Source organism: Leopardus geoffroyi, chromosome D3, assembly GCF_018350155.1.
Source record: "Leopardus geoffroyi isolate Oge1 chromosome D3, O.geoffroyi_Oge1_pat1.0, whole genome shotgun sequence".
Lineage (NCBI taxonomy): Eukaryota > Metazoa > Chordata > Mammalia > Carnivora > Felidae > Leopardus > Leopardus geoffroyi.
Window position 1 is genome coordinate 76,323,470 of NC_059339.1, and position 23,247 is coordinate 76,346,716.

General features: G+C 48.3%; 1 protein-coding gene across 3 annotated transcripts in view; it reads right to left on the minus strand.

Annotated features, from left to right (window-relative positions):
- Positions 1-21,738, minus strand: part of ATP8B1 (ATPase phospholipid transporting 8B1) — a 128,665-nt gene extending 106,927 nt beyond the window's left edge. The window contains exon 1 of one of the 3 annotated variants that reach the window (XM_045459227.1): positions 21,185-21,738. The gene's annotated coding sequence lies outside the window, so the exon portion shown is untranslated. Of the gene's footprint in view, positions 1-12,140; positions 12,269-21,184 lie in introns of those variants that run through there. The other 2 variants (XM_045459229.1, XM_045459228.1) reach the window with 2 other exon arrangements.
- Between the last annotated feature and the right edge of the window lie 1,509 nt (positions 21,739-23,247).

Consider the following 23,247-nt stretch of genomic DNA (forward strand, 5'->3'; position numbering starts at 1 on the left):
TCTTTTCTTTCTTTCTTTCTTTCTTTCTTTCTTTCTTTCTTTCTTTCTTTCTTTCTTTCTTTTTACTCATTTAGTCAAGTCTTTTTATTATATGGATGCATTTTTGGAGGTGGTGACCAAGAGTGGGGTTGATGATTGCTTTCTTGATTGTATATTTAACTATTATTTTTCTGTGGGTAGTTTTAAATAAAAGAGGAAAACTCTATTAACACTTTTGAGTGGAGTTAAATGCAGAAATAGAAAGCAGCATGAACCAAGCAAAGGGAAGCCAGAATTATATGCCTGTAACTCCAAAAAAACCTGAGAAATTTAAATAAATACCAACATTATTATGCTCACATTACAAAATTATTCATTTTAATCTTCACTGGGAAACAGGCGAGTACAATTTATACAATTTTAAGTTCGTTTGATAACCACTTACTAATCATGATGATAATTATCACTGTGGTAAACTGATTAAAATAATAGCCCCCTTCTTCACTCATTCCTATATGAAAATCTGCCGCTTGACCCCTTGAAGTTGGACTGGCCTTGTGACCTGCTTTGGCCAAAAGAATGCGGTGGAATGAGATCTTACGAGACTAGATCTCAAAAGGCCACACATGACTTTTAAATGAAAAAGTTCTCAGATATACTTGGCTGGCCCTTCCATTTTACAACCCTCAAAATCTCTTAATTGGCTTCAGCCAAAGGGATTGCCTGATGCAAATAAGATGGCACACACTATGTGAACAATTTATTTTTTCCCGCGAAGAGTGTTACCCTCGAGGAGGAAGATATGGTTCCACATTTCCTTCTGTTTGCCCGCCCCCTCCTCGCCCCGATTAGGAAGTGATTCCTAAGTGGTCAAGAGCCGGGTCTCAGTAAGCCGCGTCCCCGACTCCATCCCCTTCTGGACAGAAGTTACCTTCCTGGTCTCGGCAATACGTGTGCAGTGAATGCAGCTAGCTGACGCTGGCTGCACCAACAGGGCCACTCTGGGTTTAGAATTCACAAAAACAGGGGCGCCTGGGTGGCGCAGTCGGTTAAGCGTCCGACTTCAGCCAGGTCACGATCTCGCGGTCCGGGAGTTCGAGCCCCGCGTCGGGCTCTGGGCTGATGGCTCAGAGCCTGGAGCCTGTTTCCGATTCTGTGTCTCCCTCTCTCTCTGCCCCTCCCCCGTTCATGCTCTGTCTCTCTCTGTCCCAAAAATAAATAAACGTTGAAAAAAAAAATTAAAAAAAAAAAAAAAGAATTCACAAAAACAGGCTCAAATTTCATTCATAAAACCTCCGCTGCTCAGATGGGAGCAATCTCCAGGACAGCAAACAGCGGCCCTGAAACACTGCTTGGTCTACTTCAAAATCACTTGGGGGAACGTCACCAAAAGGGGCACAACACGGGACTTTCTACTTTCTCAACCTCCCGAGGTGATTCGGGTGTACGACAGTCAGGACCGGGTCACCGGTCCAGGTTGAAGTGAAACATGAATTTCCAATTCCTGCCAACTGGTGAGTCGCCTTCATCTTACCTCTTTCCTCGTTATTCTTGAGACTGGAGAGCTTTGTTGAGGTTTTGCAACAAATAGGTAAAATTGTAAGATAGAACCGCCCATTTTTGAGCTATAAGGGATATTAGAGAAAATTTCCAAACTCTTCATTTTTACAAGAGGAATCTGGGTCTCAGAAAAGGTTGGGGGGTGGTGGTGAGCACTGAACTGTAATTCATCTCCCGGGGCCCAGGGCCCCCCCCACCTGGCAAGTAATGATGGGTGGATGAATTAAATCATCAGTTGCTGAATGTCTTCTAGGCATAGGATATGCCCTCAAGGGGACAGAAACCGTAATAGATTATGACAGTTCAATACCCTAAGTACCAGGAGAGGACCACACGTGGAGGCTAGTCCCTAACGCAGCCTGGGAAATGCCTGGGAGGGGCTCCAGGCCAGAAGAACACTGAAGCTGAATCTTAACCGATAAAGAATCGTGCTCCTTGAAGAAAGGGCAGAGGGGAAACAGGTGCTCGGCCCTCGCTTTAGAATTCTTGTGAAAATAAGATATTGCACATGAAGGTGCTTTGTCATCAGCAAATCACTATGCAGATGTGAGCTATGAGGTCACGGACTCGATCAAGACCACCCACAGCTAATGCGTTACAGAACCCAGTCTGGTGTCTGAGTTACCCTGCTCCTTTATTTCAATCACTTCCCCCCTATGCTGATCCTCAGACATTTCCATAAACCTGGGTGAATTTTTGACACACTAAAAGACATCCCATAGACTCCTATGGCATCTACGCTCCAGGCAATTCTCAGCCTTGACAATGCATTAGAATCCACCCTCCACCCCACACCCCGGAACTCCCCTGCTTGGGAGACTCCCCCTCCCCAGCATCCCCCCCACAGGGGACTCAGGCATCAGTGCGGTTGATGCTCCCCAGGTGACCCCAATGTGCAGCCAAGTTTGAGAACCTCATTTATTGCAAGGCCAAGAAGACCGAACATTCCCCCACACAGACAATTCTCAGTCATTTCTGGTTTTTACATCTTAAGAAGGACTCCAGATAATGTGAAATCATTTGTTTGAGTCTGGACTGTGATGTGGTTCTTTTAGGAAAACAGCTTTGCCCCCTGAATGATGACTGGCCTGGATTAATACTAGTTTGTCTTTTCTAAAGATACGCTGGCTTATAGGGGAGGCGGCGGGGGGGGGGGGGGTGCCAGAAGTACGACAGGTGTCACAGAACAGACTGTCCAAGCTACAAACGTGCTTCAGAGAAACCATAGAAGAGACAATGTGCAGATTACAGGACGATGCACCTGGAGGAATGCAGGAGGGATATGTAAGTGGGTTTATATTTAACAAAGTCCTAACATGCCTGCTGTGGTCCTTTGACAACAGACATATAAGAGGGTAGATGCAAGGGGCTCACCAACAACTCTATGTTCTATTTCCTTTGATAACATAGAAAGGCCTGTGTAAAATAAGGACTTTAAGGTTATCAAACACACCTGGGAGATGCTGCCTAAAACGAAGCCATCAGATGCCTCCTGCGTTTCACGAGAAAGTCGGGAAGAAAGTTAAGTCTTGGCGAAAACACGGAAGTCATGTGTTCTACCATTTACCAAAGGGCACATGATGACAGAACTGTTACTCTTTCGATAGGGCTGGTCTGCCCCATCCTCCGGGAGACCCGCAGCTCGTGCATCATCTAGGTGAGATCGTGAGAATTGCAGGACTTCACCTTCCACCAAATCCCGAGTCTACATTTTAACAAGATTCATCAGGAGATCCATATGCACATTGATGCTTGAGAAGGCAGTGGTCTACACGGTGGAAGAAGCCACTTTCTGGATGGTCCATCGCATCCACGTGTGGGCATATCAGAGGCCTAAATTTCTTTAGGCTCCATTTAATTCCAAGGGTTTCCCCCACCCCAGCTGAATTTTTTTTTTATCATTTCCTAAACCTGGGGAACCCCCAATCGTTCTTCAAGGTTGTCCTCCGGCTTCTTGGGAAGCTTCCTGAACACCCGTGACCTGAGTTAATAACTCCCTTCTCGGTGCTCCCGCGGCCTGACATTTCCTACTTCCCTCCTTCCCTCACCCCTGCAAGCTAATTTCCCTTCCTTCACTCACCAGGCCACCCAGGCAGCAAGCACTCCCACTAACGTCCCACAAATAGTAATCCAAGAACAAGCTTCAGCCATTCTGTCAGCCACTGAGCTGTGGAGGGCGGGACACATGTGGTCCCTTCTCAGGAAGCTTCCAGACTCCAGGGGCAGCACACCAAAAATCCCACAAGTAAATAAAGGAACAAGAAAGAGGGCAAGGGGCAAGCCCTGGGAGAGACCTACCTTAATGGGGGTGGTCAGAGAATTCTCTGAGGAAATGATACATGAGCCCAAAAGCAAAAGATAAGGAGTCCTCGAGGGGAAGAGCGTTTCAGGTGAGAAAACAACAAATGAGCAGGTCCCGGGAGAGGGAAGGGGCTCGTCATGCTCCAGAGGCTGAAGTAGGACAAGAATGAAATGGGAGGGGGGGGGAGGGGAAGCGGGCTGGGCCTGGGGAGCCATGGGAAGGAGGGGAGTGTTATCAGTGCAGTGGTGAGCTACAAAAAAGTCTGCAGCTGGGCACCGATGTGCACCAGTACCTGAGTGGCTGCTCTGGGCTGGGAATGGAGACATCAGTGAGGGGGGTCCTGGGGGGAGGGGCATTCAGGAGGGTGGCGATGGTGGCGGCTTGAATAAGGGGATGGCAACGGAGCTGACAGGTGAACTCGAGATCTCGTGGATCTATGTCTCGTAGATATAGCAGATCTGAGAGACGGATTGGAAATGGAGGTCTGGGTGGTGCGATCTGGGGGAGAAAAGGGGTCGTGGTTCGAGTCCAGGGGTCTCCGATTGGGGGGTCAGCACTGGATGCGCTGTGACCGCACTGCCCTGGAGATACACGAGTGGAGACTACAGGCTGGCAAGGAGAAAAAGCTGGCTGCCGCGGAAACCCACCAGGAACCCGACTGTCAAGGGTACCGAAATGGAAATTACCTAACGGAAGGAGAAGCGCGCCTGGGGAACTGGCACTTTAAGAAGACTCCCGTCCATGGTGTCAGGAAGGACTTCTGAACCCCCGCACTGCACACTGCGGGCGGGGACACTTCGTTGTGGGAGGGGTCCTGCGTGCTGAAGGCATTCGTGGGGTGTCGTAAACACTAGCAGCACCCCCTGAGTTGCGACACCCTAAAATGTCCCCTATGGCCCCAAATCGCCTCTGGTTGATGAGGTTAGGGATGCTTTTACAAAGCCTTTACTAAAGCTGCCGTCTGACTTCGGTCCTGAAGTTCGCAACCAGCCTAGGGTAAGAGCCCCACAAATCCCTTCAACTTCCTCATGTTCTGGCTTTGTGGACAAGCAACTAGAATTGATTGAATAAAACCAGGCCCCGTGTTAAACTTGACCTTGCTCTATCTAACAAGAAACACGTGTAGTGGTACTAACCCCACTACAGTCTTAACGATCTTGAAGACTCTTTGTCTTTATTCAGTCTTCTGATAACAAACATAGACCCAAACCGAAACAGTGAGTGGAGATTGGTGCTAGCTGTTTTTCCCTTGCCCGCAAATATTTTATAGCTCAGAGTTATCAAATGGTCGAGAAGTTTCTGAGTATCAGTAGGAAAAAGACCTCTTACCCAGACCAAGATGTCACAAGAGTCTGCTTTTCCCAAGTAGGAGCTAACTAAAAGTAATCCCTGGTGTTTTGTGGCATTTGCAAAGGATGGCCATATGGACCAGAAGCTGATGCTAAAAAAAAAAAAAATCTTAAAATATCAATTTGCGTGTGTGACTATTTTAAGAAGCAATAAGGTCCAAGAACGCGGTTACTATCCTCTGGCATCTTACCAAAGGAATGAAAACCATAAAGTTCACTTGATCAGACCACGGTTGGTTCTTTTTATCCCGGGGTCACTACACAATAACCAGCCTCGAACCCCTTTTCTCAGAGGACATTTTCTAATAATGGCAGCTAGTTCCAGTGACTGTAAGTGTGGAAAAAGGCATCTGTCTGACTGCACTGCTTACCACGTCATTGTAGAACAGCTACTACGATGTAAGCACTGTGCTGGGGGGCTGGGCTGCCCCAGTGAGCCCCAAACAGGCCCTCTTCTCCCCGAGGTGACAGCCTAGTGCAGGGAGAAGTAGACCAGCGACTACAATATAGTTCAGAGGCGGCACAGCCCCGGGTCCACATCTGTCCTGCTTCTCGCCTGCGCAAGGTGATATCACCAAGGAATCCTGATACACCCTTCCCTGCCATGGCTGGACGTGACCTCAGAATCCTACTCACCGAAAGTTTCTAGACCAGCAGACCTCAACCTGGAGCAGGTGTCAGAATCATCTGAGAGTTTCGTTCAGAACCAGTTGGGTCCTACTTCCCAAGTGTCTGATTCAGTAAGTCTGCTGCTGCTGCGGCGGCTCTGGGGACTGTTCTTTGAAAACCAGTGTCTAGGGGCGCCTGGGTGGGTCAGTCGGTTAGCATCCGACTTCGGCTCAGGCCGTGATCTCGCGGTCCGTGAGTTCGAGCCCCGCGTCGGGCTCTGTGCTGACAGCTCAGAGCCTGGAGCCTGTTTCGGATTCTGTGTCTCCCTCTCTCTGACCCTCCCCCGTTCATGCTCTGTCTCTCTCTGTCTCAAAAATAAATAAAGGTTAAAAAAAAAAAAAGAAAACCAGTGTCTAGGTAACTACCGCTAAATCAAGCCGAGTTGGTAAAAGCTAGTTACCATCTCTGAGATGGTGAGATCTGGGTCAGGAATGAACAGAGAGTGACCAGAACAGAGGAGGGGCCCCTCACTTTGACCTGGGAGGGTGAAGAATCAGGAAGTCTTCAAGGAGGAAATAGCACCTGGTCAGCAGGTAGTGGGGGAGAGGGGAGTCACAGGCAAAGAACGCAGGGCAGGAAGAGACCCCGAGACAGAGCACTGTGTTCTGTCGCGTTAGAATTCAACGACATTTCATATCAGGTAAAGTTAGTGGAGGCAACTGCCTCTAAAAGAAAAGTTCTTCTCCTGTTCTTTTTCCTCTTGAAAGCATTTTAATGATCAAATATGTCATTGCCATTCTTTTTCTTTTTGTATTAAATGCTTTCCTCCTTAAGCAATAGCCTGGGCTTTATCAGAGTCTATCACAGCGGTGCCTGGCTGGCTCAGTCAGTGGAGCCTGCGACTCTTGATCTCAGGGCTGTGAGTTCAAACCCCACACTAGGTGTAGACATTACTTAAAAATAAAAGTCTTTAAAAAAAAAAAAAGAGTCTACCACAGTGCTTTATGATGAAATACTAGTAACTCTGCCATTTTAATATCACTACCAAGGACAGGAGCAAACATAGGATGCTCAGAGTCAGTGCAATGATGGTACCTGCCAGTCCAGGAAACAGGCAAAGAAATAAAATAAAAATCTCAGGATGACCTATTAAGTGGAGACCAATGGGGGCAGAGGTCGGGGAGGGAAAGATCCAGTAAGTTTAACAGAAAGAGCGATCTAGAGCTGGGAGTTTCGCTGGGTATCTTCTCATCTAAGAGTCTTCGTTTCAATCATAAATGTGGTCATCTAAAGGTTCATGAAAACCGGGAACCCCAAAAAACGTTACAGGAAGTTTTTTTTAAAAAAAAATCAAGATTTGCTTGAATACAAAGGAGAGATAATATTATCTTTGTCTAGTCAGAGAGTAAAAATACAGCCAAGTATGGGAGGTAACATTGACTCTGAACACTTTGGGACGGAAAAATGATGCCTAACAACTTCGAGCTTAGACAAATTCTGAAGTTTACAAGGACTGGCCAATAGGATGTTGGAATAAGAAGATTTAAACGGTTTGAAGTATTCAACTATAAAATCTCAACACAATGAACTGTGTGATATGAATAAATTCTAAGGGTACTCTGGACAGAAAATCATTATACCATTCCTGACAATGTAGCAAACAAAATTTTACTTTAATCAAATGCACTTTAGTTCTTGCAATGGTCACCAAAATGTATGCTCCATTAGCCCTCTGCCAGGTGCAATTAAAGTCATATTATGCTTACTGATTTCCTTAGGACACGTGCAAAGGAACCTATATGTAAGATACAACTTCGTCTGATAAAAAATAAGCATAAAGACCAGAACACTTGGGAGGGCAGGACACCCCGCAGATTTCCGTTAGTTACCCTGGCAATTTCCGTTAGTTACCCTGGCGTGGTCCATGTTGGGAGCTGCTTTCTCAAAACTGGGTTAGTGCCTCCCTGATTGCATAGCTTTACTGATTTTTAACTTCTTGAAAAAATGTTTTAGGGGTGCCTGGCTGGTTCAGTCGGTTAAGCATCAACTCTTGGTTTTGGCTCAGGTCATGATCTTACAGTTCACGGGTTCGAGTCCCGCATCAGGCTCCACGTTGCCGGCACAGAGCCTGCTTGGCGTTCTCTCTCATTCCCTCTCTCTCTGCCCCTCCCCTGCTCGCTCTCTCAAAAGAAATGAATAAAGTTAAAAAAAAATTAAAAGTGAAATCAATGACCTCCGAAGCTGTCATCAAGGATAGGTTCTGTTATAATCACTCACTCAACACATACTTGTTGAGTTCCTACTGTGTGCCAAAAACCGAGGTTAGCACTGGCTGCACACGGCAAATGTATACGCCAAGAGAAACGCAGGAAGAACTCTGTAAAATAGAGAATATGTACTATCCACATCTGGGAATACGTGGGTACCGGAGGTATCCACTGGGACTCGTACATGTTAAGCATCAGGATTTCAAAAATCCCCATAAGCATCACTGTTATTATGACAATGCCTCACGTAAGAAACCAGACTTGCTATCACAACACAGTGGCCCCTTATGCTTGTCCAATACTACTGACAACATCAGACAGCAACATACAGGGAGTCTGCCCATTAACCTACAACTTGAAATTATTTCCACCATGTCAACTTTAAAAACTGGAATCTTAGGGCATAGGAGACTGTGCAAGAGTCCTGGAATTACATCGGGAGGATATCCTATAAAACATAGGGGTGTGGCAGGAGCACAAAGAAATGGGAGCTTTGAAAATTAACTGATGCCACTGAACTGAAAGTTAGGAAGAAGGCTGGAGCCGAGCTCTAGCCAGAGGCCACCCACCTAGACCTTGATTTCTCTTGTGTTGCTCATCTGGCCCGTGGGGATACCATCTGTCCTAATAACTGCCAAATGAGAAGACTTTAAAGCCATGAAGTGGCCTAAAAACATCAAGTATGTTATTGCTAGTTAAGGTCTAAGAACTGGTCAGTGACTTGGCCAGATCCGACATCTCCTGAGCCCAAGACCTGTTCCCCAATACCAGGCCGCTGTTTCTTACAAGTAATGAATATTCATCAAACGCCAGACAAATAACACAACACAGCCATTTTGACTAGGAAAATCAATCCCCCTCCCACTCGCTCCCCAAATTTTAAAAACATGTATAGAAAATCCAGAAGTCATCAAGTGGAATATCCCAGTAGTCCTCAAATCGCAAATATCTTTATGTTCCAAAAGTTCAATTCTGGGTAATTTTTCCAAATGAAACACAGGACATGAAGTTACATTCAAATTTTAGATAAAACAATGTAATCGTTTTGGTATAAGTATGTCCCAAACACGGCATGTCCCACTCTTTATCTGAGATTCAAATTTAACTCTGTGCCCTGTATTTTTATTTGCTAACCAATCTCTGAGTCGTCTGTACTGCGTTTCCAACTCTCAGCTAGGAGGTTCTGGAAGGAACTCTCACCTTGGGAGTTGGGAAAACGGAGTTCGATTTCTGGTTTCTGAGATCTCAGGCAGGTTACAATTCCTTCCCTTACACAAAGGGGCCAGTCAATACACATACCACACAATTTCAATGCCCCGGTGTCCATGAGAAATCCCCGGACTTTGTCAAGTTCCCGTTCAAAACACACTGGCCACTTCCTGCATCTGATAAGCATTTCGATGTGTGTGGTTGTCCCGCCTGTTAGACGATACTGCATCAACCTTCCCTGTCCTCGCCATCCATAAAGCAGAGCCTGCGTATTTGCATAAGGGCTTTTTGTACTCAAATGTAAATGGTTTATTGCTCAAAAAAAAAAAAAAGTTGAATGTATAATTTCACAAAAATCTATCAAAATTAAAAGGCTGACCCCAAGGATAGAAACTGGTTTCATGAATTTTCCCATGTCCTTGTGGATCTCTGGAAATCCACCTCCACACGGCCAAGTTCCCAAATTCTGTGTCTCTCGCCGAGACTTCTGAACCTCTGGAACCTTGACCTCTAGCCACTCCTGGGTGTCCCAGCAACTGGACCTGGGCCAAAGCTGAATGCTTCCCCTTCCAACCTGCCCCTCTGCCGCTGGCCCCAATGTCTTTAGTCGCTTACATTTGAAATCCAAGAATCACCTGACACTTCCCTTCTATGAGGTCCGCAAATCTGATCCACACCAAGACCAAGATTCCACCTCTCAAACACAACTGTTACCCTCCACACCTCGTCTCCATTCCCATCATCCGGGCCCCCCCTCCGAGCCCCCATCACCTCTCTCACAAACACTGCAGGAGCCCCCTAACTGGTTTCCTGCCCCCCCAAACCTATTCTGCACATCATAGTCTGAGTTACCTCGTCCCATGCTTCTTGGTCCTACATGACTTCCCCCAGCTATTCTGGCCTTCTCGCAGCTCCTAGAACACAGACCAAATTCTCACCACATGGTCTTTGCACATGCTTTGCACATGCCATTCCCATCGACTGGACCAGGGGAAGCCTTGACTGGTGCCTTCTCATCCTTCAGCTGTCAAGTATAATCTCTTCCAAAAGACCTTCCTGGGCTAACTTTTTTCATTGTGGTAAAATATACAAAAACAAAAATGTACTGTATTAACCATTAAAAAAAAATTTTTTTTAACGTTTATTTATTTTTGAGACAGAGACAGAGCATGAATGGGGGAGGGGCAGAGAGAGAGGGAGACACAGAATTGGAAGCAGGCTCCAGGCTCTGAGCCATCAGCCCAGAGCCCGACGCGGGGCTCGAACTCACGGACCGCAAGATCGTGACCTGAGCTGAAGTCAGATGCTCAACCGACTGAGCCACCCAGGCGCCCCTCATAGATTGTAATTCTAGTATCAGTTGGTTTCATATCTCCTTTGTTCAATATCTTAATATCTACTCCTGCCTCCCCACCCCAAATGACGCTTGTAAGCTCCATGAAGAGGAGGACATTGTTTTGTTCATCCTTCTATTAACCACCATTACCTGGCTCAGGCCCTGGAGTGTAGTGGAGATTTGATAGGTAATTGTTGGATCACTGAATGAAAGAAAATCATTAAGACACCAGAAAGCCACTGGTCTTCAGATGCGCTCACAGATTTCATACACTGTGTATTCAACTGTGAAAGGGAACAAATTCATGCAAGCATGCATATGCACGTGCGCGCGCACACACACACACACACACACACACACATACGGCTCTCCGGGCACAAACAATTCCCTTTGTAACATGAAAGTTAATGTTGTTTGTGATTAACGCACATTTCCTGTGTTTTTTTTTTTTCAAGAATGCATCATGTGCAAAAGTAACTTGTGTGTTCAGCAAGGAAAAGGAGCTAAGTACTGATCAACACTACCGCAGGGATGAGAATCCTAGGTAAAACATTCTGCTAAGTAAAAGGAGTCGGTCACAAAAGAACAGATGTTGTATGATTCCATTTATGCAAAACGTCCAGATAGGCAAATACATAGAGCCGGGAAGCAGGTTGGAGGTCACCAGGAGCTGAGGGGAGGAAAGAATAGGAGGGACCGCTAACAGGTACAGGATCTTTTTTCTTGGGTGATGAAAAGGTTCTAAAATGGAGTAGGGTGATGGTTGCACAATTCTGTAAACTCCTAAAAGCCACTGGATTGGACACTTTGAAAGGATAAACGGTATGGCACGTGAATTATAGCTCCATAAAGCGGTTTCAAAAAAGAGAGCATATGTGGATGGAGATGTAGGTGGCCTGCCTGCACCCGAGGGCTGGGAAAACCTTGCCTTCCCAAGTAGGCAATGCCTGGCAAGGAGGCGGCATCCGGGGCAGCAGCCCTGGAGGGGCAGCCGGCTTTCTCCGGCACCGAAGGCCTCCTTGCCCCACAAACCCTGTGGATTACAGACCATCTTCCTTCCAGTGCAGTAAAGGCCTCTGCTTTATGCAAATCATTTTCTTTTTCTAACACCGGCCCTCTCCCCCACCCCCGTTCCAAAAGCAGGAAGACAGGCCCTGAAGATAAACAAAGGTAAAGTTCTCTGGACCAAAACTTGACCCAAATAGGCACATTTCTGAAGAGCCTCTTCACAACTTTCTCAGCTCACCCAGGTCCAAGCCTCCATCATGGCTCATCTGGGTCAGCCTCCTACCTGGTCTTCCTGCCTAGGACCACCACGACCAGAATGACCCTTTTAAAATGCAACCAGACCACAGATGATGCTACTCCAGTGGGGAACATCCTGCACCGACCTCCCCCGCGCATCCTGCACACAAAGTCAAACCCAAGGTCCTTATACACCTAGAAAGCCCTTCGTGGTGGGGCTCCCCTACCCGCTCATCTTCTCCCAGCCCCCTCCATGCTCACAGGGTTGAGAAAGAGCCAACCACCTGTTCATTGACTTCATCAGAAGAATCGGGAGCCGAGCACCTGCCCATGAGGGCCTCTGCACCGAGCCTTCAGTCCCCTCTGCCTAGGCCACTCCGCTCCCAGGTCTTCATGGTTCCCCTTCTCTCTGCTGAGAGAGAGAACATCGAGGGAGACATTCTCTCTCAAATGTCACCTTCTCCACGCTACAAATACAACCTGTTCCCTTGACCCTCTCCCCCTCTCCCCTGTTCGGCTTTCTCTTTTTATCCCCCCTTTTACTTATTCCAGACATACCGTATCATTTACCCCTTTGCTACCTTTATTATCTACGGTCTCCCCCCTCCTCTAGAACGTGAGCTCCATGAGAGCAGGGCTCTTCATCTACTTGGTTCACTGACAGATGTCAAGTGCCCAGCACACAGGATGTGCTTAACACCCGTTAGGTGGCCGGCAGCATGGATCAAGGAGGCCTCTGTTTCAGACCGTAGGGCTAAGGAGGAGGGTCCAGTCTGTGGAATGACTGGGGAGATAGGAAGTTCCCTAAGGAGACACCCAGAGCGTATTTGTTTGACCCTGGAACTCGGGAAGGGAGACCAAGAGCTAACCAAGATGCAGCTTTTTTTTTTTTTTTTTCAACGTTTTTATTTATTTTTGGGACAGAGAGAGACAGAGCATGAACGGGGGAGGGGCAGAGAGAGAGGGAGACACAGAATCGGAAACAGGCTCCAGGCTCTGAGCCATCAGCCCAGAGCCCGACGCGGGGCTCGAACTCCCGGACCGCGAGATCGTGACCTGGCTGAAGTCGGACGCTTAACCGACTGCGCCACCCAGGCGCCCCAAGACGCAGCTTTAAAAAGAGTGTCGGTCCAAGTGATCTCAAAGAGCCAGGATGCCATTTATTCACTCCCCACACAGTCTGAGGTTCTCCAAATGACCTTTGACAACTGTCACCATGTTTCTCCATGCTAAAGACTGATAAAAAAGAATTCTAAGCCATCTTCATGACGTGGAAAGAGACAAAGTATCAAACCTCTGAGGGATCAGCCATGGCAGCCCCAATCTCCCTTTAGTGGCTGTGATAGGATAGGAAGATGGAATACACCCAAGCATGTGGCATTTGGGCTTAGTTTGAAGATTTTTTAACTCTGCTTGTAAAAAAAAACCTCTGCTTTTAAAATATGCAAATGCTTATTTTGGCTAATTTTTAGGGCCCAGTATGAACATAAACTCATGAGAGTCCGTTGTTCTTTAGAAAATAGAGATGAAGATATCTTTAACCTAGGGGCACCTGGGTGGCTCGGTCAGGTGAACATCTGACTCTAGATTTTGGCGCAGGTCATGATCTCAGGACTCGTGAACTCGAGTCCTGCATCGGGCTCCTCGCTGACAGTGTGGAGCCTTGCTTGGGATTCTCTCTCTGTCCCTCTTTCTGCCTCTCCCTCCCTCACTCTCTCTAATAAATAAACTTAAAAAAAAAGATATCTTTAACCTAATAGACTGACATCTAATCATTTGAGCAAGGCTTCGGGTTTTTATCCCGCTACATGTATAAGCAACATGACATCATTCCTGCATTCTACAGTCTATAATTGACCTTTGGCCTTGAAGCTTCTATTGAAAACCATGGATTCGATCCCAAGGTAGAAATCAATCTCTCAGGTATTCAATTTTTCAAGCATGTAAATATCACATTCTAACCCTCCTTCCACCAAAAAAAAAAAATACATTTATTTTAATCCAAGTCAATTCTGAAGGAAAGTTAAGGATTTTTTCTGTCTACTACACAATGTCCTCCCCGGAAGACATCTGTGCTCTGCAGAAGTCTCCAGATTGTGAAGCCGGGTCTCCGGGGCACAGGGCAGAGTGTCAGCCACATCATGGACCAGCTTGGTAAGGGCAGCTGCAGGTGAAAAGGAGAAATGTGTCATGCCCTTCACATGCCCTCCACGCATCCAGCCTCCAGCAGTCCCACGTGCTCTCATCGACAGGCTGTTGAGGAGAAAGGTGATTTGGGAGAAATCATGCCTGCCCATCTTAAGCCACTTTCTTTTTTTCTTTTTTCTTTTTTTAATGTATATTTCTTTTTGAGAGAGACAGAGGGTGAGTGGGGATGGGGCAAAGACAGAGGGAGATACGAAATCCAAAGCAGGCTTCAGGCTCTGAGCCATCACAACAGAGCCTGATGAGAGGCTCAAACTTAGAAACTATGAGATCATGACCCGAGCGGAAGTCAGACACTTAACCGACTGAGCCGCCCGGGCACCCCTTAAGCCACTTACTATGAAAGATAAATCTCACAAAACCAAACACGATCTCAAAAACTCCTGTGAACAAACAGACAGCCACTTGCCCATATTCACAGGGACATTATTCACAATAGGATAAGATGCGATGAAAAGATGCGATGAAAAGGAAGTAGAAGGAAATTCTGACATCCACTACTACACGGATGAACCATGAGGATATTATGCTGTGTGAAATAAGCCAGTAACAAAAGGACAAATATTGCATGATTGCACTTACATGAGGAACTTGGCCACACTCATGGAGACAAATAGGTAGAGAGACCATTGGGGGCTGTGGGGAGGAAGAAATGGGGATATGTACTGTTTAACAGGTATAATATTTCAAAATGGGATGATGGAAAAATTCTGGAGATGGACAGTTGTGACAGCAGCCTGACAGCACAAATGTGCTTAATGCCACTGAGTTCACTTTTAAAACTGGTAAATTTTATGACTATTTTGCCACGGTTAAAGCAAAACGCCCATGAAGTAAACTTCTGCACGAAGGTGAGATCGTGCAGTTCTGGTGCACAGAACAGAATACAGATTTTCACATCATCCTTACAATCTCTTCTGTCTGATGAACCCCACACAGTCACTTTGCTTGTGTCATAAGCCTCCAGAATTTCTGATATAGCATTTGCTAGTGCTTGGCTTAGAAGCCCACAAATTTATTCCCAATATGGCAGTAAGGCCAATATTTTCCGGCATGAAACGTACAAAATCTGACCCATCTTCTCACGAACGTGAATATTAAACCATCCAAGACAAATGGCTGTCTATTTTCTTTTCTTTTCTTTTTTTTAATGTTTATTTAGTTTTGAAGGAGAGAGACAGAGCGTGAGCAGGAGAGACACAGAGAGAGAGGGAGACACAGAACCCGAAGCAGGCTCCAGGCTCTGAGCTGTCAGCACAGAGCCCGACGCAGGGCTCGAACTCACGGACCGTGAGATCATGACCTGAGCCGAAGTCAGACACACCGACTGAGCCACCCAGGCACCCCGGTTATCTATTTTCTTATAGAGAACATTCAATGTTTCTTTTGGATCCAGAGATCATATACGCACATCTCAGAGAATAGTCTCTGTACTCTCTTGCATCCCAAGAAGACAGAGTAAGAACCTGTGTACAAGTCACATCACACTTTATAAAATAAAAAAATGCATCCAATGCATGGGAGATTCCTTAACAGCAAGAATGGACAGTTGGAGGCTATGTAGGAACAATATTTGGTGCCTGAGGAGCTCCAAGGAAGATATTCCAGCTCAACTTGAGAAAAGGTGAGCAAACTCATTTCAAACACTGCCTGTTCTAAATCAAACAAACCTCAAGTCTGGTGGAACAAAAGCCACTCAGCAAAGAGACAAAGCCATCGACGAAGGCCCTGTAAATAAAGACCAAAGCTACTAGCCAAAGGTCAGGCTACACACGTACTCAATGCAGAAGCGACAGGATTCTCAGTCACACTAAGGGGAGGTGGCCATTGACACTGAAAGGCTGTCCCAGGACAAGGGTGACCTCAGCCGCCCAAGGAGTCAGTGCCCTTTCCCAGACGGAGAGCCAGCTTCCAGGCCCCGCTCTGCAAATTCACTAGCTTGGAGACCAATCACGGACACAGAGCTTTCAAGCAGGAAGTGAGCTGGGCCATCCTCCAGGGTCTTAGGCAACCGTCCCTCCTTGCAAGGAGGGGCAGTGTCCAGAGCAGAGAGAAAGAAAACACCGGGTCTGCTTTCTTACCAAGGAAGGAAAGAAAAACTAAAACCCCCAACTCGGGCCCTCTGCAACCTAACGGGCTTCAGTGAAGCCAGGAGGTAATCCCCAGGACAGCGCCGGGAGAAGACAGGCATTTTTACAATGAAGGAATGCATGGGACTGTCCCAGGGGTCTCTGTTATTAGCGACGCTTACTAGACAACCCAAATGAGAACCATTTGTGGAGAGCACCGATCCTTTAAGGAAGAGTCAGGCTTCGGGTCGTGAGTGTTGAGTGCTGAACAGGGAAAAGTAATTGATTTTTATTTATTTATATTGGGGGAAATCTAGAGGCCAAGGGAGAGAGGAAAGAGATAGGAAGTGGGGGGTAAAGTCGACACAGAAGTGCTCTGACGTCCCAAGGGCCTCCGCTGTGCAGAAGGAACACCCAGCAACTCGTGGCTGTGACTACGCAGGCACGTCCCCGGGTCACAGAGGACCCTCAAACACCACGCTGTCTGTCCCTGGACACCTGTGGTCCGGAACTCAAGCCCTGCATGGGGAGGTTTAGAACCTCTCCCCTACCTTAGGGAACGCTTTCTCACCAGTGCCCAGTGCAAACGGGGACCTATGTTTGCTAAATAAATACAAACACGCAGAGTGAGTCCTGCTTCCTACACCGTCTAAGAGAAAGGCAATTGCTGGATGAACAATAAATATTTACTGAGCTGTATCAATGACAACAGGAATATTAACGACTACTTTTCACCGAGGGCTGGGCCAAGCTAAAGTTCGCTGAATTCTCTCATTTGGAACTCATCACACAACCCTGTGAGGTACTGTTATTATTATTCCATTTTCCAGATTAAAAAAACCTGTAAGCTAAAAGGATTAAGTAACTTGCCCTAGGTTACACAGCTAAGAAAGCAGTAAGGCCTGGATTCCAAGCTAGGTCAAAGGACTCCAAAGCATGTGTCACCAACCTCTCTTTTACTGCTGCCTCTGGGCTCCGTACTCCCCGGGAACCAGTTATCAAACATACTTCCCATGGGGCATGTTTTGGAAACAATTTATATAAAAAAAATTTTTTTTTAATGTGTATTTTTCAGAGAGAGAGAGAGAGATGGAGCGTGAGCAAGGAACGGGGAGAGAGAAAGAGAGAGAGAAGGAGACACAGAATCCAAAGCAGGCTCCAGGCTCTGGGCTGTCAGCACAGAGCCTGACGTGGGGCTTGAAACCATGAACCGCAAGACCATGACCTGAGCTGAAGTTGGATCCTTAACTGACTGAACCACCCAGGTGTCCCTGGAAACAATTTATTTAAAAGTACAATACATTTCAAAGTATTAGGAAAAGTACTAATGTATTCCTAGCTGATCAGATGATAATTCCTCTGTTTTCTACGAATAAGTACAAGAAACAAGACTGTTTTATATACCCATGCTTTCTAGACTCTTCCTCCATCCTGCCAGGTGTTCAATAACCCAGGACCTTAAAAGATCTTAGACTGGGAGTTCTCTTTAACCAGGCACAGGGATGGGGATTCAGGAGCGACTCGGTTAACAAAATAAAGGATAAACCACCTTCTTTTTGTGTTATTAAAACTCTATGGCAAATTAATTTTTACTGATCTCAATAAGTAACAAAGCACTTACAGATGTTATGAATACAATTAATCTAATTGATGATGCTAACAAATACCTGAAAACTCACAACCCGGGGGGGGGGGGGTCTCCTCTCCCGCCCCCCACCACACACACACACACACACACACACACACACACACACACACACACACACACAGAAACTTCCCAGGAGACAAATCGAGGAGCAAATATAGAAACAGATCTAAAATTCAGTGCTTAAGAGACTTTAAAAGCAGTTTTCTTTAGACATATATGACACGAAGGGACCCCACAAAACTTGTTCTGGTAACTAGAAAGCAAGTTCCTCTGCATTCATAAGAGCACAGACTTCCTTTACAATGATGAAACTAAAGAGCAAAGGTAAGTAGGAGATTCAAATCTCTCTAGAGTTATAAGGGTCCCCTGGGTTTCATGAATGTCATTTATGAAAAACTAAAAAGGAATTCAAACTAGCAAGGCAATATTAAAAACACACTAAACATCTGGGCATTATACTATTTTTAAAATATCAGTTTAATGAAGAAAATAAAACAACATAAGAACACCTACTGTGTATGAGGGACAGTCACCTGTTCTGCCATTTAATTCTCTCAACAACCAAAGGAAGTTGATAACATCTTTTTTTTTTTTTTTTTTTTAAATAAATCGAGGTTCAGAAAATTCAGGAATTCATCTAAAGTTAGACAATTGAAAAAGCAAGTACATATTGGGTATCTGGGTGGTGCAGTCAGTTAAGCATCCAACTCTAGATCTCAGGTCACGATCTCACGGTTCTTGAGCCCTATGTCCGGGTCTGGGCTCTGCAGTGATAGTGAGGAACCTACTTGGGATTCTCTCTCTCTCTCTCTCTCTCTCTCTCTCTCCCTCTCCCTCTCCGCCCCTCCCCCAGCTCCTATGTGCATTTGCTCTCTCAAAACAAACTTTAAAAAAAAAAAAGTAAATATAACAAAAATAAATTCTAAAAATCAAATACAATTTAAAATAAGTAAAATAACGGAAACTTGTGGGAATCTAAATCCACTACTCCTTGCTTTAGAAGGAAGAAAAAGAAAGGAAAGAAGAAAGGAAGGCAGGCAGACGGGGGAGGGGGAAGAAACCTATAGCCAGATCTGGTCAATGCCATGAATGCTAACGTCTCAGAGACTGAAATCCAAATGAAACGTGGGACCAGTACTAAGCCTGCCTTATCGCACAGACTTCTTTTTGTTAAGCCATTTGCTTTACCAAACTATTATTTTAAAGCCTCAACTTAAAAACTGAAAATTAGGGGCTCCTGGGTGGCCCAGTTGGTTAAGTGACTGACTCTTGATTTCGGCTCAGGTCACGATTTCATGGTTTGTGGGTTTAAGCCCTGCATCAGGCCCTGTGCTGACAGCATAGGGCCTACTTGGGATTGTCTCTGTCTCTCTCCCCCCCCCACCACCCCCACCACCCCCCCTCCCCCCGTCTCTCAAAATAAATAAATAAACTTTAAAAAACTAAATAAATAGGGGGATGCCTGGGCGGCTCAGAGCCTGAAGCCTGCTTCGGGTTCTGTGTGTGTGTGTCTCTCTCTCTCAAAAATAAATACCCATTAAAAAATGTTTTAACTAAATAAAAAAAAAATAAAAAAAAAAAATCTCCTAGCTCTGTCACGGTCAAGAACAAGTACACATCGGCATGCATTTTCCTTAAAATAAAAACCAGAAGGAAAGTTTGAAGGTAGCCAGAGCTGCCCTGGCTCAGATGGCATTTGTGTTCACCAGCATTAAGCCACATGAGTCTCGTTTGGCCCTCGGTAACAGACACAGAGAATCACCAAGAATTACCAAAGCGCAGCCACCAGGACGTAACGAATGAAGAAAATGGTTAAGCGTTCTTACCTAAAATGAGCACAAGGACGTAATGAAAGTCATTAAGAAAATTCAGAGGGTAATTGCAGGCAGACGCCCCCACCCCCAAGAAAGTAATCGGCTAATAAACATTGAATATCTTTTGCGTAACCATTTGTAATAGGCTCAGATGAGGCCTTCACCGATAGGCTCAGGATTAATGAATGGCATTTTAGATGAAACACAAAAGTACCCGTGAGACAATGAGAATTAGAACTTTTACTGCACAGCCTGTGTTTCCTCTTTTTCATATGCGCTTGCATGCACTATCGCTGGAGATTTTATCACACATGTTTTATAGTTTTTGTTCCTGAAAGCAGTCGGCCTTCCTCCATAACCTACTGTGCGCGCGGTGGTCTTCAAGCGCTTGGCCTGTGTTGTCTCATTTAATTCTCAAGGAGCAGAGACAGAAATCTGCAGACAATGCAACCAGGAAGATGGGAGAGAATCTTTTCTCAGGCCGACAGGGCGGGCAGTTTCCGGGAGGGGAACTCGGCGGCGTCCGGAGCTACCCAAGAAGGACTTGGAGCCCGCCGGGGGCACCGCGGGCAGGCCGAAGGGGTCAGGTGGGGTCGAGCGGGACTCACTGGGCGGAAATGGGGCCCACCCGCCCCTTACTTTTGGTGTCAACTCCCCTCCCCCGTTCCGCATCCCCCACAGCCATCGCCAATGCGAGTTCGGAGCCGCGTTCCAGGACCAGGCGCGCACAACCCCCTCGGAGAAGTCGGGCTGACGACGGAAGGCTTCTCTTTCGCTTGGGGAGGTGTGAGGACGTGGGGGGGGGGGGGGTTACAACACTTGCCACTCTCTGCCACCCTCCCCGCCCCGCCCCAACACGTTGCCCCTCTACACGCACACCAGCGAAGCCGCAGCGCCGGGTATCACACCGGGGAGGGAAGGAGATGGCCTGGGGCCGCGCCGCGGGAGCTGGCGGATACGACACTACGGTCACCGGGGAAAACGTCCCTCTTCCGCATCATCTCCCAACCTGAGTTAAAGCTCGCGGTAGATGTCAGGAGGGCGCCTGGTCCTGCAGCCGCCGCGGCGGAGGCGGTCTCGCCCTCCATCCCTCCCCGCAGGTGCGCCAGGGTACCCGAGGTCCTAAGGTCTTTTTCAGACTCGTTGGCATCGGCTCCCAAAGGGGGCCCCGGCAGAACCCGGCCAGGGAGACTTCCAGAGGGGCGGCAGACACTGCAGGGAAGCCAGCGGCACTCCCCAAGGACCCGCAAGTCCTGCCAGGCTCGCCCCTCAAAGCTTAACCCCGGACATGTGCGTGGCAAACCCAAACGATCCAAACGCCACCTGCGAGTTTCCTCGCCTCCCAGCAGGTGAAACCCGCACGGACGTCTCCACAGCGCTGCCTCCCCATCCCCGAGGCCGAGAAGGCTCCCGGGACCCCTGCCTAAATCCCACCGGTGCGGGCTCCGGAGCCCGAGGGCGCGGACAGCTGCTGCCACCGCATCCCCGATCCTGGGAGTCCGCCCGCTCCGCGGCGGCCAGGGGACCTGTGGGACACTGCGGGGCCGGTTGGGTGGGGAAAGTTGGGGGCCCGGCGCCGCGCCCCTCCTTACCTGGCGCTCGCTGGCCCCTGCTGGGACATCCGTCGGGTGCGCGCCCCTCCGCGCGCGCGCTGCGCACCTGGCCGTTGTCGCCGCCACCGCCCGGCCCCAGCCCTGGCCGCCGCGCTAGCGCTTCATGGCGCACGGGGCTGGCCCGGGGCCCCGGGAAGCGTGTCCAGTTGGCGGCGGCTCCTCCGGCTCTCGCCTCTCGCCAATGGCTCCCCGCCTTCCCCCGCCCCGCGTCCGAGCGCCAGTCCTCGGCGGCCGCCCTTTTCCCTCCGTTCCCCGGGACCGGCCAAACTGGTTTCTCCGCTCCGGGGTGGTGCCTCCAGTCTCTCACTGGCAGCCGCGGCTGGGGCTGGGGGCGGGCCCGGCCGTCTGCCCTCCCTTTGTCCCTCCCGGGGGCGGAGAGGGGCTGGACGGCGAGCCCCAGGGCGGGCACACGCGGCCCAGGTCCAGCCCCGCGCCCTCCGTGCGCCCTGGCGGCAGGTGGGCACCCAGGCGGTGCCCCCGAGCTCGTCCCCTGCCTCGCCCGACCTGCCACTTGGCAGCTGCGATCGCTGTCGGCTCCTTTGGCGCTCCCGCCTCCCGGGGGGCCGCGCTAGCCACCCCGCCCCACCAGCTTCGCGTCACTTTCCCGCCGCCCTCGGCTGGCCTGGCCGCCGCCCGGGGTCGGTGACCTCCCCAGCCCGGAAAGCTGGCCGGGCCGCGGCTCGCCTGGGACCTGCCCCGCCTCGGTAAGGGGAGCTGTACCCTCTCGACGCCGCCAAGTCACGTTCCAGGACTGGTCACCGAACGCGCGTCGCGGTTCGCTGCGCAGAGGGTGGGGAAGGGGCCGGCGCCAAAAGACTTGGAGAAACTTACCTGTAGTCGCAGCAAGCAGGCTTTGTGCGGAGACCTAGCTCCTCTGCCTTTAAGGGTTTGGGGTCAAAAGCAGCCAAGGTGCAGCAGGTGAATGGCACGGAGTAGCTGGAAAATTTGGCTCGCGTGCGTGGTTGCTAGCTGGGGTCTGGGCTTGCATTCATGCCTCCTTGACAGTATATATATCACACTCCACATCGGAAACTCCACTCCGCGGGATTTTACTGCTCACCCACTAGCAAGAGTCACTAAGGAGAATGGAGGAAAGTCAAAGATGAATGAAAAGGTTTGCTTCACATGTGGTAGGGGAGGTAGAACTCCTAAGTGAATATCTAGTTACCTGCAGATCAGAGAGGTTCAGGTCATGAGCCTGAGCGTGAATTCAGACACTCAACTAGAGGCTTAAGGAGGCTCCCAGTTGGGTGTCTTCTCTGAGGAGGCCATGCTTAAGATGGGCCTCGGAGGTCCACACTTTCAGGGATCAGACTTACACGGAGAAGACATTCAAAGAGTACTCCACTCATTTTGATCTCCAGGTGCATGAGTCAACTGATATTGTTAAACCATAAACTACCCTGTTTCATTAGTCACACTTGATTAAAAAAAAAAAAAATCTCTACACCCAATGTGAAGCTCCAACTCAGAACCCCCAGACCAAGGATCTCTCCCTCTACCAGGTGAGCCAGCCCAGTGCCCCCACACACTTGACTTTTGCCTGGGTCGGCTGGTCAGTCATTCACTCTCTCTCTGGGCCTCAGTCTTCTCATGTATAAGTGAGACCGGACCAGATTATCTCAAATGGTTCCTTCCAGTTTCTGAGCCCAACACCAGAGCAAAGTTACAGAAGCCAGAAAACACAGGCATGCCTGGATGGCAAAATTAAACATCTGACTTTAGCTCGGGTCATGATCTCTCGGTCTGTGAACTGGAGCCCCACATCCAGCTCTCTGCTGTCAGTGCAGAGCCTGCTTTGGATCCTCTGTCTCCCTCTCTCTCTCTTTCACAAAAATAAATAAACATTAAAAAAAAAAGGAGGGGTGCCTGGGTGGCTCAGTCAGTTGAGCGTCCGGCTTCGGCTCAGGTCATGATCTCACAGTTGGTGAGTTCGAGCCCCACGTAGGGCCCTGTGCCGACAGCTCAGAGCCTGGAGCCTGCTGTGGATTCTGTGTCTCTCTCTCTCTGCCCCTCCCCTGCTCGTGCTCTTCCCTGTCTCT